Source organism: Nuphar pumila, chromosome 12, assembly GCF_984573655.1.
Source record: "Nuphar pumila chromosome 12, dmNupPumi1.hap1.1, whole genome shotgun sequence".
Taxonomy (NCBI): domain Eukaryota; kingdom Viridiplantae; phylum Streptophyta; class Magnoliopsida; order Nymphaeales; family Nymphaeaceae; genus Nuphar; species Nuphar pumila.
The window spans coordinates 46,883,784-46,898,994 of NC_143260.1; positions in this window are offsets into that span (position 1 = coordinate 46,883,784).

The window sequence follows — 15,211 nt, forward strand, 5'->3', positions numbered from 1 at the left end:
ATTTAAAACTATTTTTTTGGTATTTTTGTAATTTTAATTTGGAAATTGGACAACGAGGTTCATATTTGGATTTAAAACACTGGTCGAGACCCGAAATTGAGTTGGATGTATCAACATGGAATTTAATCCAGAAAATCTGAAGAATAACTGAAATTTAGTTTTGAAATTGCTTTGATTTTCTGAGAAGATGGAGCCAGGGGCAAAAAGGACATTTTTACAAAACTTTGAAAAATTTGGGGTGTTCACAATCACCAATTTTGTTAGACCTCTGGTCATCAATTTTATCAAGCAAACCTTTGGGTTATCAAATTCTATCAAAGTCAATCATATTTTTTCGACCTTCGGGTCGCATTCGACAATCGTGGTCATCCAAGATTCGACCTTCTTGTCAAATTCGTTTGTCAATTAACTCAAAATCAATTATCAATCATTTGCTCTTGCGAAATACCCTTTTTACAAGGAGAGTTCAAGGGAGCTCATTTTTTTCGCATGTCTTTATTGTTCGTTCGTTGAACCCCTTTTTCTAGGAAGAGTTTGAAGGGACTCGTGCTTCACAAACAGTTTGCAAAATAATCTTTATTGTCACACAAGGAACCATTTTTCCAGGGAGAGTTTCAACGGAAGCTCGTCCTCCTTATAGCCCTAAATATCTTTTGTTAGGTCACCCCGTCATCGAGGACCCTTTTTTCAGGGAGAGTGTGATGGACTCGTTCCTCTATGATATCCTTTTCAACCTTTGTTAGCGGCCCCTTTTCCATAAGAGAAGTCTAGAAATAGGGAGTTTTGATGAAAACTTTATTTCTCTTCGAAAGTTCGTTTTGCAAACACCTCCTCTTCGGGGAAGAGAGGAGTATCTTTTTATTACCCGTTCAGGTAAGGGTCAAGCCTGAGTCTCTTCTTCGGGGAAAGGAGAGGAGAATCTAGCCATGGATGTGTCATTCAGACCTCAAGCGATTTTTTTCACCAAGGATTCCAAGAATATTTTGCCAATTTGTCATGAAAAATAGTAGTTGATCTCAAAAATCTTTTATTGCACAAAAGAATTACCTCAGATTACCTTCAGCATTACTTCCAAAAAGAGCGAAGCTTTTGCAAAGAAGGATTCAAAATCAAAATTCTTTTTATTGGCCAATCAAAGGGATGAAGAATAAATCCTCGATATGGCCAGCAAAGAAAATTCAATATTGTCGCAAAGCCATAAGTGATTGATATTAATCAAAGTTATGGTACATGTTTAAAGATCATTCTTGTAAAGACAAGGCAGTCGAAATATCTTGGGTGATAAAGAAAAATCCACTCAATTCCCATATCTCCTCAATCATTTAAGCTGTAATTAAATATCTGCAAAAGGGATCTCTCAATCATCGTCAAGTTGAAGGCTGGTGGATGAGTTAGACCCCGGGGCCAAAGAAGATTTGGATCATCTCTAAGATGGAGTTTGTGACAGATCCTTCCAGGGAAAGTTCTGATCACCACCAAGTTGAAGGCGAATGCGATGAACCTCCCGACAAACTCTAAAAGATATTTAATTTCCGCTGTCATCAAGAGACCACCAACCAATGAGCCAATACCGTCAATATAATCCCTGAGACAAAGAAGGATTGAAACATCTCCAAGTTAAAGGAGTTTGTGACGTACCCTTCCAAAAAAGTGAAAAACCAGGACATCTCCAAAATAAAGGATGATGTAATAAACTCCCCAGAAACCCAAGAGAGCTCCAATTTTGTCAAAAAAAGAGTGTAAAAAGACCATCATAACAAAAGAATCTCAGGATATCAAACTGCCAAATCTGCCAAGAATCTTCTTTAATTTTGTGAAATTCTTTTATCAATATCCTTTCACCAATTGCTTTTATAATGAGAATTCTTTTTTTTTCGTTCATATCAAGGAAATTGATAGCCACCTTGAAAGAAAGTCAATTGCAAGTAATTTGAATTTGAATCTTGTTTCTATGAAGTTAAGTCTAGATGAAGGCAATACTCTAGGCAGAAAGAGGAAATATTTTTCATATATGTGTACTTATTTTTAATCATTTTTGAATTAACTATAATTTTTATCTTATTGGCAATCTTTTCAAGTTATCTTGACATGAAGTGAGAGCTTGATGTCTATTTTGATGTATCCAGGAGTTGTTTTATCTCTTTTAGGATCGGATAACGAGAGTTGTTCAAGATCCTTCCCTTCTTTTTTTGATCTGGGTGCCTGGGCTCTCAGATTTGCACACTTCCCTGTGTTCCCCATTGTCTCACCATAAACAGTTCCCGTTCACGATAAGGGTTGAACCTGAATTGTTTTTGCAAAAAGGTCATCTGTTTTAAAAGTTATTCAGTCTCACCAATGAGACGCCCAAGATCAATCTCTTTTCAAGCTTTAGGGAACCCCCTTTCTTCCTTTTGCAAACCCCTCTCGGATTTATTATGCAAAATTCGAAGGTCCCATCATGGTTTCTTCATTTGAGGATTTTGTTTATCGTCTCCTTTCAGGTTAAGGGTTAAGCTTGAACCTCATTTTTCTACGAGGTATCCTCCATTTCAAGTTATGGGTTAAGCCTGAACCTCGTTTTTCCATGAGATATCGTCCCTTTCAGGTTAAGGGTTAAGCCTGAACCCCGTTTTTCCATGAGGTATCATCCCTTTCAGATTAAGGGTTAATCCTGAACCTTGCTTTTCCACGAGGTATCGTCCCTTTCAGGTTAAGGGTTAAGCCTGAACCTCATTTTTTTCATGAGGTATCATTCCCTTTCAAGTTAAGGGTCAAGCCTGAACCTCGTTTTTCTATGAGGTATCATCCCTTTTAGGTTAAGGGTCAAGCCTGAACCTCATTTTTTCATGAGGTATCATCCCTTTTAGGTTAAGGGTTAAGCCTAGACCCCATTTTCCCACGAGCTATCATCCCCTTTCAGGTTAAGGGTTAAGCCTGAGCCTCATTTTTCCACAAGGTATCGTCCCTTTTAGGTTAAGGGTCAAGTCTGAACCTCGTTCTTCTACGAGATATTTTTCGTCTCATCCAGGTTAAGGGCAAAATCTAAATTTCACTTCTACAAGATGAGTCTTTCTTCATCATTCTCCATTTCATATCTACCATTTTTTGTCAAGGCTAATTTCTTCATAACCAGTTAGATCCTTCTAACTGGAGCATTTTTTGTATGTAGCCCAAATTTGGTGTGTTTTTCTTTGCCACTAAGCTCGGCCCTATACCAACTTAGTAGCAAAGAGGGACATCTGTAAACACCCCAAAATTTCACCCTCATCCAGTGTTTATATTTCATATGTCATTGCATATCACTGTATACTTTTGGCATGTCATTTCATATCATTTCATGGCATCACATGTCATTGCATCTCATTATCGAGATTCAGAACTCTTGTTTTCAAAATATTGAATCCAGATTCGAGTTTTAAAAACTTTTCTTTCGAAATCAATTTCAAATACCTGGGTTTTAAATCGATATTTTGCCATTGGTCAACCCCCAGGGCTTTGTATTTCTTATTTCAAAAAAAAAAACATTTTTCTCAGAAAACAATCTGGATTCGTTTTAAACTCAATTTCAATCGATTTCAATTCTCAGATGAGACCCATTTAGGTGGTGTTACTTCTGTATTCCTTTATTTATCAAAAATCTCAAAAATTTTAGATTCTTAGTCGGATCAGGACTCTATATTTTCATCTTTTTGAACCTTTTTAAAATTCCATTTTTGATTTTAAACCAGTTATGGTCATATCCCTTGCACATTTCTGTCATTTTGGTCAAAATTTCAGAGTCCTAGTTGGATCAGGACTCTTTTTCCAGATATTGAATCCAGATTCGAGTTTTAAAAACTTTTCTTTCGAAATCAATTTCAAATACCTAGCTTTTAAATCGATATTTTGCCATTAGTCAACCCCCAGGGCTTTGTATTTCTTATTTAAAAAAAAAACATTTTTCTCAGAAAACAATCTGGATTCGTTTTAAACTCAATTTCAATTCTCAGATGAGACCCATTTAGGTGGTGTTACTTCTGTATTCCTTTATTTATAAAAAATCTCAAAAATTTCAGATTCTTAGTCGGATCAGGACTCTATATTTTCATCTTTTTGAACCTTTTTAAAATTCCATTTTTTATTTTAAACTAGTTATGGTCATATCCCTTGCACATTTCTGTCATTTTGGTCAAAATTTCAGAGTCCTAGTCGGATCAGAACTCTACCTTTTACTACCCTTTTTACCTGTGTTTGAGAAAACCTTTCAAAATCTTTTATTTTGGCCAAAATTTGAGAGTCCTAGTTGGATTAGGACTCTTTTTCAAGAATCTCAATCAGATTAGGACTCTTCTTTAGAGTTTCAGTCGGATTAGGACTCTATCTTTCGTTGCTATTTTACTTATTTTCAATCAAATCTTTCAAAATCTTTCGAAATAAGTCAGAAACTCAAAGTTCTAGTTGGATTAGGACTCTTTTTCAAGAATCCCAGTTGGATTAGAACTCTGACCCTGATCTCAATTTCGAGAGAATCTTTCCAAAATCTCTTTATTTCAAAATTGTTACATCTTTATCATGGAATTTCAAAATTCTGGGATTTTATCCCAGAGTCCTGATCGAATCTGGACTCTGCCCCAGAGTCCTGATCGAATCAGAACTCTATCCTGAGCTCATTTTCTCACTTCATTTTCACTTATTTTCAAAAGTCCTTTTAAAATCTTGTTATTTGCTTCTCAGAAAAAAAAAAAATTAGAGTTCTAGTCGAATCAGGACTCTTCTTTAGAGTTCTAGTCAGATCAGGACTCTGAACCAAACTTCAATTTCTACCTTATTTTCACCTATTTTTCAAAATCCTCTCATTTGTTTTCTCAAAAAATCTAAAATTCTGAGAGTTTTAGCCCAATTAGGACTCTATCTCCAGAGTCCCAGTTGGATCAAAACTCTGTTTTGATTTCAATACTTGTTACTATTTTCACAAGTTCTTTCATCTATTTTTCAGAAAATACCAAAAAAATCTAGAGTTTTAGTTCGATCAGGACTGTCCCAGTGCCCTATTCTAGTTAGGAGTCTATTCTGAAGTTTTTTTTTTTACTTCCATTTTTATTCTTTTTCATTTATTTTTCAAAAATTAGGTCATTTTGCAGAGCCCCGGTTGATTCAGGACTCTATTTCAGAGTTTCGGTCGAGTTAGGACTCTAACCCTGACTGTATTTTCTGACTTATTTTACCAGTTCTGATGAAATCTTTCAAAAAAATTTCTCATTTGGATTTTAAAATTCTAAAATCTTGGAGTCCTAATTGGTTTAGGACTCTCATCTAATGTTTTAGTTCGCTTAGAACTCTATTTTGAAACCTTTGAATTTCATCTGTTGATTTTAACCCCTCTTTTAAAGCCATTTTCAGTCTTTATTTCAAATTTTACAAAACTCTGATGTGGGGTCCACTCAGTTGGCGCCATATCTAGATGAGTTCTCACCCAGTCAAAACTCTGTGTCATTTTAAAACTTTCAATTCCAAGTTTACTTTTGAATCTCTTTTGAAAAATCTCTCATTTTCAAGTTTTAAAATCATTTTTGAAAATTCAAGTGGGGCTCACTCGAGGTGGCGCCACATTTGCAAAAGTCAGGGTAAGACTAGGGTTAGTTAGTGTCCTAGTTAGGTTAGGGGTTTAGAAGAGTCAAAATTCATTTTGAAAATCAATTTTAACTTTGGTTTTTAACTATTGTTTTTCTCAGCTTTAAATTGGAGTTTTAAAAACCAATGTGGGCCCACACTAGATGGTGCCACATTTGGAGTCTTTTAGGTTAGTTAAGTGTCTAATTAGGTTTAACTAGGTTAGCTAGAGTTCATTTAGGGTAGGTCTCTTCAAAAAAATCACCCCCTAGATAAAGTTTCAAAAGGCCATATGTGGAATTAATTAGCCTTAATTAAGAAAACCTAAAAATTTTCTATTTAAGAGAGCCTAAGGGGGGTCGACCCCTATTCCTCTCTCTTCAGTTTCTTGGAGCTTCTTTCTCCTTTCCAGCATCTCCTTCTTCCTCCTTGCAGCTGCATCCACCCAAGGTAAGGTTTTATAACTTTTTTTCTGCTTTTATTAAATTTTTTTCTTGTTTTATCATGATTTCCCCATGGGCGCCCCTTGTGTTCATGGATTTAACCATGGAGTTCATCCAAGAACCCCAAAATTGACCCAAGAAGATGATCTACATCAGTTTTAAGGTATTTTTCAGGATTCTAATCCGTTAGAATCATTTAAAGGTATGTTTTATGCGTTCTTAGCCAATGAGATATGTGATTTACCCGTTAAATGGGCTAAATCCATATTTTTAAAGAGGAATTTAATTTTAGCCATGAATTCCCTGTATTTTTTTTTTATTTTCTTATCATATTAATGTTTATTTTATATATTTCAGCATTAGATTAAATTTCGTTTTGATGTTTAGGTATTTTTTTATTGTTTTTCATGTTTAAATCATAGTTTTTAGGGTTTTATTAGATTTTCATGTGTTTTGATTCTAGGACTGTAGAAATCATGATGTTTCATGTTTAAATCTCTATTAAAAAATTCTTATTTTTTTATATTTAGTTCAAGGATTTGTCAGTAAGTTCTTATAAAAAAATAAGAGGTTTTAATATTCGGGAACCCTGTTAAAAAAATACAAAGTCGAATCGTGATTCCTGTTATTTAAAATTGCTATTCATATTCATGTATAACTTGCAGTTGCATTATTTTTGTCATCCAAATTCTGATTTGGGATTCATAAATTGAAGTAGCTTTGTACTAGAGTCTATTATTTAGTGTAATTTTATTATAATTTTTAATCACTGTTTGCTATTTTTCCTTTGTCAGAGAGTCAGATCAACCTTTTAGAACTTGTTATGTTTTATTAAAACCCTAATTCAACTTGTGTTGATCGTATCTCCCTAACCAGAGATTCGATCAATGATTCATAAGAAGGGAAATTGTTTATCTGTCTATCTTATACTCACTGCTAAAATTTTAGAATTTTTTGATGTATTTTGCTATTTTTACCTGTATTTAAAACCAGAAGCATCTGTTTGATAGTTTTTATATTTGTTATAATTGATCAAATATTGCCAGAATGATATCTCCCTAATCGGAGATCCGATCAATGATCTGTAAATAAAAGAATCTCTATTTTTTTGTCTATTATATTTTTGTAAATTTTTATAAATTTTCATGTTGAATTGACACCTGATTAGGGGTCTAACACTAAAACAAATACGTGCCCGCGGGTAAAAATAGCATATTTTAGGATTTTTGTGTGATTTTCATAATTAATTTATGTCAAAAATAGATTTTTATGATTCCAGTTTAATTTTAGGGTTATAATAAGTCCACATGTCAATTTTCATTAATTTTGGGATTCATTTGATGCTTGAATCAATTATATTGCAAAATAGGGTGCCTGTAGGATCCTGAAACATTGACAAAATCATGATTTTCATGATGTTTCTGATTTTTTGTGTATAAGTTCATGTTTTTAGGGTTTAATCATATTTAGAATCATGCTAAGACACTTCATATTCAATTTGGCTTTGATTTAAGTCTTTTAAAACCCTAAATCCCAAATTTTACAAAAATATTTTCTGAAAAATCCTAATTTCAAGCCCACAGTCTTATTTTCAGGGGTATTTTTATCAATTTTCCCCAAATTTTGAATATCAAAGTTATTTATTTTTATTATTTATTAAATTTTACATTATTCTTTATTTTGTTTATATCAGGGAAAACATGGAAAAAGGCTTATATCTAGAGAAATTCAGTAATTTTAAGATATTTCTGGATAAATCTAAAAAAGCCAACATATCTTCACTAACAAGCTTTCTAGTTTTACAAGGACATTCAAGGATGTATTTCTTTTATTTTCATTTATTTAAATTCAATTAGTGATTTAAATTGTAATTAAATTTGGAATAAGAATTTCAATTTCTGCTTAGATTAGGATTTGCATTGTATATAGTTTAAATTTTGATATATAACTGCTATGCTTGTCATTCATGCACATATTTCAATTTCACCATGGTTGACACGAATGGCACGTGAACAAGCTCTTAGGGAGTTGACAAACTCGGTGGAATTCGTATTCATGGCTATAGTCAGAATACGAATGAGACCCAAATTTGTGATCTTCGTATTAGCCACATTCAGCCTACACTCTTAGGCTAACTTCAAAATGCACTGCATTTCTCAAAAATACAAAAAAAAATTCTCAACTCCTTAAAACCATGACTTTCAAATCCATATTCATTTATTTCATTCAATTTGCAAATTCCAATTCCAATTCCAATTCAGAGAAATCGATTTTCTCAAAATTTTCTAAGCCTCATTCAGAAATTGATTTTCTCAAAACTTTGAGCTTTCAAATGGTATTTCAAGTATTTCTCAAGTTTAAATCACGATTTTCTAAGTCAAAACATCTTCAATTTCAAAGTTTGGATTCAGGAAAATCAAGTTTTTCCCAAAGTTATTTGAAATTCTTCAGAAATCGATTGTCACAAAACACTTGTATTTCTTCATAAATCGATTTTCATTTTCCTCAGAAATGTTCTCTCACAAGTTCACGATTTTCAAAGTACCATCTTTTCCAAGATTCTTTCCAAGTATTTCAAATCTTTAAGGCAAACATCATGTTTTCAAACCTGCATTTTCAGAAATTCATAGCACATGCCTGATTCTTTGCGCATTTAGGAAATGGAACATGATTTAGATAAGTTGAGCAAAGCAAAGTAGTGGATTGATCCTTGGTTCAATTACCCTTGGTAAAAGTGCCAGAAATGGTTGAATCTCATACCGATAGGCGAGTCCCATTCTACGGAATTTTCTCGCATTTTAAAAATAGAGGCGAGTTATTTTCAAAATCTTTTTCAAATGTCAGTTTGACTTGCAAAAATAAAATTTTGCAATGATAACAGCCGTCCTGACCAAGCCTTTTCCAAACCACTCAAAAGAATGACAATGCCAAAGTTTTTCTGCTTTCTTCCTTTATGTCGATCATCTTGTCGGGGCAAGTCAGTCCCAATCTTTTGTGTCCTTTCGTCAGATACCTTTAAATATTCAGTCCTTGTTATCGACTTTACTCATCAATGAAATGCCAATTTTCTTCATGTCTTTCATATTCAATACCTCTTACTCAGCAACGATCCTTTTTCAAAATCATGAGTTCAATATTTTTGTCAAATTTTTACCAATCTTTTTCATTTCAACCCTCGTGTCAATCTTCCTTCTCTAAAACTTGTTTTGAACTGGTCATTTTCAAATCAACCCTCGTGTTGATCTTCTTTTTCCAAAACTGGTTTCAAACCAATATCTTTAAAATCAACCCTCGTGTTGATCTTCTCTTGCAAAAACTGATTTTGTGTTGATCATTCTTCATAATCAACCCTCGTATAGATCATTCTTCAAAATCAACCCTCGCGTTGATCATTCTTTAAAATCAACCCTCGTGTTGATCATTCTTCAAAATCAACCATCGTGTTGATCATTCTTCAAAATCAACTCTCGTGTTGATCATTCTTCAAAATCAACTATCGTGTTGATCATTCTTCAAAATCAACCCTCGTGTTGATTTCTCTTCAAAATCAACCCTCGTGTTGATTGTTACGACAATAAAGCCGTACATGATACTTCAAGTACAAGGTTTTGATGATAAGCAAGTGAATCAACTACATTTCAGCTAAGGCAATGAAGAAATATGACAAGCATTGAAGAACTCGATGCATAATCTTTGAAGACTTATGTGCAAATGTAAAATTTTGTTTAATGTCTTAGATTCTTGTAAGAGCCTTACTTAGAGTGCATATTTCAGTTGCATTTCAGCTAAAAAGTCTTTTGAAAAACTTTTTTAAAGGAACCCTTCATGAAAATCTTTTTAGAAAACTCTTTTCTTAAATTTTCGTGTTCATTAGTCGACCAATAGACTCACCAGTCGACTAATTCTTTCGCGCCAAATTTTCTAAACAAAATGTCATTTTTGTCAAATTAGTCGACTAATGACTTTATCAGTCGACCAGACAGAATGTCTGTTTTCTGGAAATTTAGCAGCAGTTGGCTAATGATTTTATCAGTCAATTGAACAGAACATGTATTTTCAGAAAAATTTAGAAGCAGTCTACTCATGATATTATCAGTCGACTAACTTTTTCTCTAGTCGACTAAGTTTCAAAACTTTAGATTTTCAAATGGCTCGATAAAGAGATCAGTCGACCGACGATAACTGTCAGTCTACTAATAGCTAATTATCAGTCGACTAACTACTGTACCAGTCGACCAATTTTGCCATTTTTTTTTAAACTTTAAAATGTGTGTCTTTTCATTTTTCAAATATTTTGATCGTTTAAAATGAACTATTTTGACACCCTTTCATACCCTCAACGTATGAAATATTTCAACTATAAATATGAGTGCATTTTACACTCAAAAGCACTGCAATTCAATCAATTTGAATCAATTACTCTTTGTTTTTCACTCATATTCATTTTCTCACTCACGTAATATTTTTCACTTCAGTTTTTCACTCAAATTCCTTTGAGAGATAGTGAATTCGTGAGTTGAGTATTTCAACAACCTCAAAAGCCAATTGCATCTCATTTGCATTCATAAGAAAGGCTCATAGGTTGTTTGTAAGTTGTTACTTATTTCATTTTTCTGTAAAAGGAAGGACTCCTTGGTTTGAAGGAGTTGTTTGCTTTCAGTAGGTGTGTTACTGATGTTACGACAATGAAGCCATACATGATACTTCAAGTACAAGGTTTTGATGATGAGCAAGTGAAATCAACTATATTTCAGCTAAGGCTATGAAGAAATTGAAGAATTCGATAAAGAATCTTTGAAGACTAGTGTGCAAATGTTAAATTCATTAAAAGTCTTAGATTCTTGTAAGAGCCTTACTTAGAGTGCATATTTAGGTTGCATTTTACCTAAAAAGTCTTTAGAAAAACTTTTCTAAAAGAACTCATAATGAAAATCTTTTTATAAAACTCTTTTCTTAAATTTTTGTGTTTATTAGTCGACCAATAGACTTACCAGTCGACTAATCCTTTCGCGCCATATTTTCTATAAAAAGTCATTTTTGTCAAATTAGTCGACCGAAGATTTTATCAGTTGATTGGACAGATTGTCTGTTTTCTAGAAAATTAGCAGCAGTCGACTAATGGTTTTATCAGTCGACTGGATAGAACATGTATTTTCTGAAAATTCAGCAGCAGTCGACTAATGCTTTTATCAGTCGACTGAACAAAATGTTTGTTTTTCAGAAGATTTTAGCAACAGTCAACTAAAAGGTTTTTCAGTCTACTGATGATATTATCAGTCGACTAACTTTTCTCAAGTCGACTAAGTTTCAAAAGTTCAGATTTTCAAACGGCTCGATTAACAGATCAGTCGACCGATGATAACGGTCAGTCTACTAATATTTAACTATTAGTCGACTAATTGATGTTTCAGATGACTAATTTTGCCATTTTCCTGAAACTTCAAAAAGGCGTGTCTTTTCATTTTTCAAACATTTTGATCGTTCAAAATGGACAGTTTTGACACCCTTTCATACCCTCAACGTATGGAAAACTTTAACTATAAATATGAGTGCATTTTACACTCAAAATAACAAGAATTCAATTGATTTGAATCATTTACTTATTGCTTTTCACTCCTATTCAGTCAAGTATTTGTTTTCTCACTCACTTGATATTTTCACTTCAGTTTTTCACTCAAATCACTTTGAGAGATAGTGAATTTGTGAGTAGAGTATTTCAACAACCTCAAAAGCCAATTGCATCTTATTCGCATTCAAAAGAAAGGCTCATAGGTTGTATTGTAAATTGTTATTTCTTTTCTGTAAAAAGAAGGACTCATTGGTGTAAAGGAGTTGTTTGCTTTCAGTAGGGTTGTTACTGAAAGTGGGACCGGTTTTGGTCCGTGTGATCTTGTAGTTAACAAGGTTGATAGTGGAAATCTCAAGCGGGTTTTGCTTGGGGACTGGATGTAGGTCGGGATAGACCGAACCAGGATAAAATCTTGTGTTCTTTGTGTGTTTGCTTTTCGATTTGCAAAATCCTTCAATATTCCGCAGATTATTTTTAAAAGCACTATTCACCCCCCCTCTAGTACTCGTTGCCTCGATCCTAGTGCACTTTCATTTGGTATCAGAGCACAGGTTAGCTATTACTTTGATTTGACCATCATCTATCATGACAACTACAACATCTCTGCACAAAGAAGGAAGCTCCTCTGTTCGTCCTCCTCTCTTCAACAGAACAAACTATGGATATTGGAAAGTAAGAATGACGATATTCTTGCACTCTATGGATCTCGAAATCTGAAGAGTTGTTTCAGAAAAGTACCAAACTCCATCAACTGATTTTAGCCAATGGACCGATGATGAAAAAAAGACTGCTTCACTGAATGCCAAAGCCATGAATGCATTGTACTGTACCGTTGACAAGGTAGAGTTCAATCGCATCTCTCAATGCTCTACAACAAATGAAATCTGGCATACTCTTCTCGTGACTCACAAAGGTACATCAAAGGTAAAAGGATCTAAAATTGCTTCTTTAGTTCATAAATTTGAATTGTTCAAAATGAAGCAAAATGAATCTATATCGGACATGGTAACTAGAATGACCGATATAACTAACACTTTGAAATCCCTTGAAAAAGAATATTCACAAGTGGATTTAGTCAGAAAGATTCTAAGGTGTTTAACTCCTGAATGGGAGAGAAAAACCACTGCTATTGAAGAAGCAAATAATCTCAATACTCTCTCTCTTGAAGATTTAGTTGGTAACCTTATGGCATATGGAGTTCAACTTCAAGACAGACAAGAAGAAGAGCCCAAGAAGAAATCTCTTGCTTTCAAGGCTACTTCTGACTCAGAAAATTCAGAAGAAGATGAAGATGAAGATATTGCCCTCATCACAAGGCAATTCAGAAGATTCATAAAAAAAGGAAGATTTCAAAGAAAGGTAAAGAAAGCAGATTCTTTCAATCCCAATGAAGTCAAATGCTTTAATTGCAAAAAGGCAGGACATATCAAGAAAGATTGTCCTCTTCTCAAAATCAAGCCCAAGGAACAATTCAAAAAGAAAAAGGCATTTCAAGCATGTTGGGATGATAGTGACTCCTCTTCCGATGAAGAAACAAATGAAGAAGTCGCCAACATGTGCTTTGTAGCACAAGAAGATTCGGTAAGTCAAATTGACTATGATGATTTGTTAGAAGCATTCAATGATTTATATGCTAAATTTAAGAGTCTAAGTTCTAAAAATAAAGAGTTAAAAACTGAAAATTTAACTCTTGAATCTCAAAATAAAGTGTTACTTCATGAGATAGAAGATCTCAAGAAGGAAAACTCTTGCCAAGCTTTTGAGATAAAAGAAATTGGAGTTAGAAACAATCTCTTACAAAAGGAAATATCTAGTCTTAAAGAAAAATCAAATGATCTTCTTTCCATAGTGACCAAATTCATAAATGGTCAAGAGAATCTAGAAAAACTTCTTGGTTCTCAAAGATGCTCGGTTAATAAAACCGGATTGGGATATATCTTCTTTGATACTCAAAATAGACCAAACTATGTGGTGAAAAATCAAAGACATTATTCTCAACCTTTTGTTCATAGAACTAAACTTTCTAGTTCTAATAGAAATGCATCTAATCATGGAAACTATAATGCTTATTATTCCAGACATGATTATCCTAGACATGATTATTCTAGACATGATAAATCCTTTTATAGAAAGAATATTTATTATCAAAGGAAACCAAAATCCAAATGGATATGGTATCCTAAGACTAACTCTCATGGACCTGAAAATAGAAAGGGGTCAAATGCTCTGTTTTCTAATTTTGTTGTAGGTACACAACATAAGGAGCAAATGGATATTGGACAACGGCTGTTTCAAACATATGACTGGAAGGCCGGAGTTATTTTCCACCCTCCAAAATAAGGATGGAGGAACTGTCACCTTTGGTGACAATAACAAGGGAAAAATAATAGGTATTGGTAATATTGGTAATCCAAAATTTCCCTTGATAGAAAATGTTCTTTTAGTAGATGGTTTAATGCATAATTTAATTTCTATTAGTCAATTATGTAATAAAGGTTTTCATGTTTCTTTTGAAAATGATTCATGCTTAATTTCTGATTTTCAATCTAAAAAGATTATTTTTAAAGGTAAAAGAAGGAACAATGTGTATGAACTATATCTAGATGAATTACCCACTTTTAATGAAAAATGTCTTATTGTTTCAAATGAAATTCAATGGTTATGGCACAAGAGACTTGAACATGTTAACTTTAAAATTATTTCAAAGTTATCCAAGAATGATCATGTAAGAGGCCTACCTAGAATACCATATAAGAAAGATCACTTATGTGATGCTTGCCAAAAGGGTAAACAAATCAAGAGTTCTTTTAAAGCAAAAGATATAGTTCCAACAAAACATCCTCTTGAATTTTTACATTTAGATCTATTTGGACCATCTAGAATTCAAAGTTTGAATGGTAGCAAGTATGCTTTTGTTATAGTAGATGATTATTCTCGGTTTACATGGGTAATTTTTCTAAAAAGCAAAAATGATGCTTTTTCGGAATTTTCTAAACTTTGTAGAAGAATTACAAATGAAAAAGCTACATCTATTATTAAAATTCGTAGTGATCATGGTGGTGAATTTGAAAATGAATCTTTTCTAAAGTTTTGTGATTTACATGGTATATCTCACAACTTTGCTTTTCCTAGAGCGGCTTCACAAAATGGAGTTGTTGAAAGAAAGAATAGAACTTTGCAAGAATGTGCTAGAACTATGCTTCAAGATAAAAATTTACCAAAATACTTTTGGGCTGAAGCAATTAATACAGCATGTTATGTTTTAAACCGTGTTCTTATTCAACCAATTTTACATAAAACATGTTTTGAATTGTATTATGATCGTATACCAAAGATCTCATATTTCAAAATATTTGGTAGTAAATGTTTCTTGTTAAATACCAAAGATAATCTTGATAAGTTTGATTCAAAATCAGATGAATCAATATTTCTTGGATATTCTTCTAAAAGTAAAGCTTATCGTATTTTCAATAAAAGAACATCTTGTATTGAAGAATCTTTACATGTTGCATTTGATGAGAATTGTGAGCAGGTTATACCTCTAAGCGAAGGAGAAGAAGTAATACTTCAAGAAGAACCTTTGATAGAGAGTACTTCTCAAGAAAATGTTCCTCTTCAACCGGTTTGG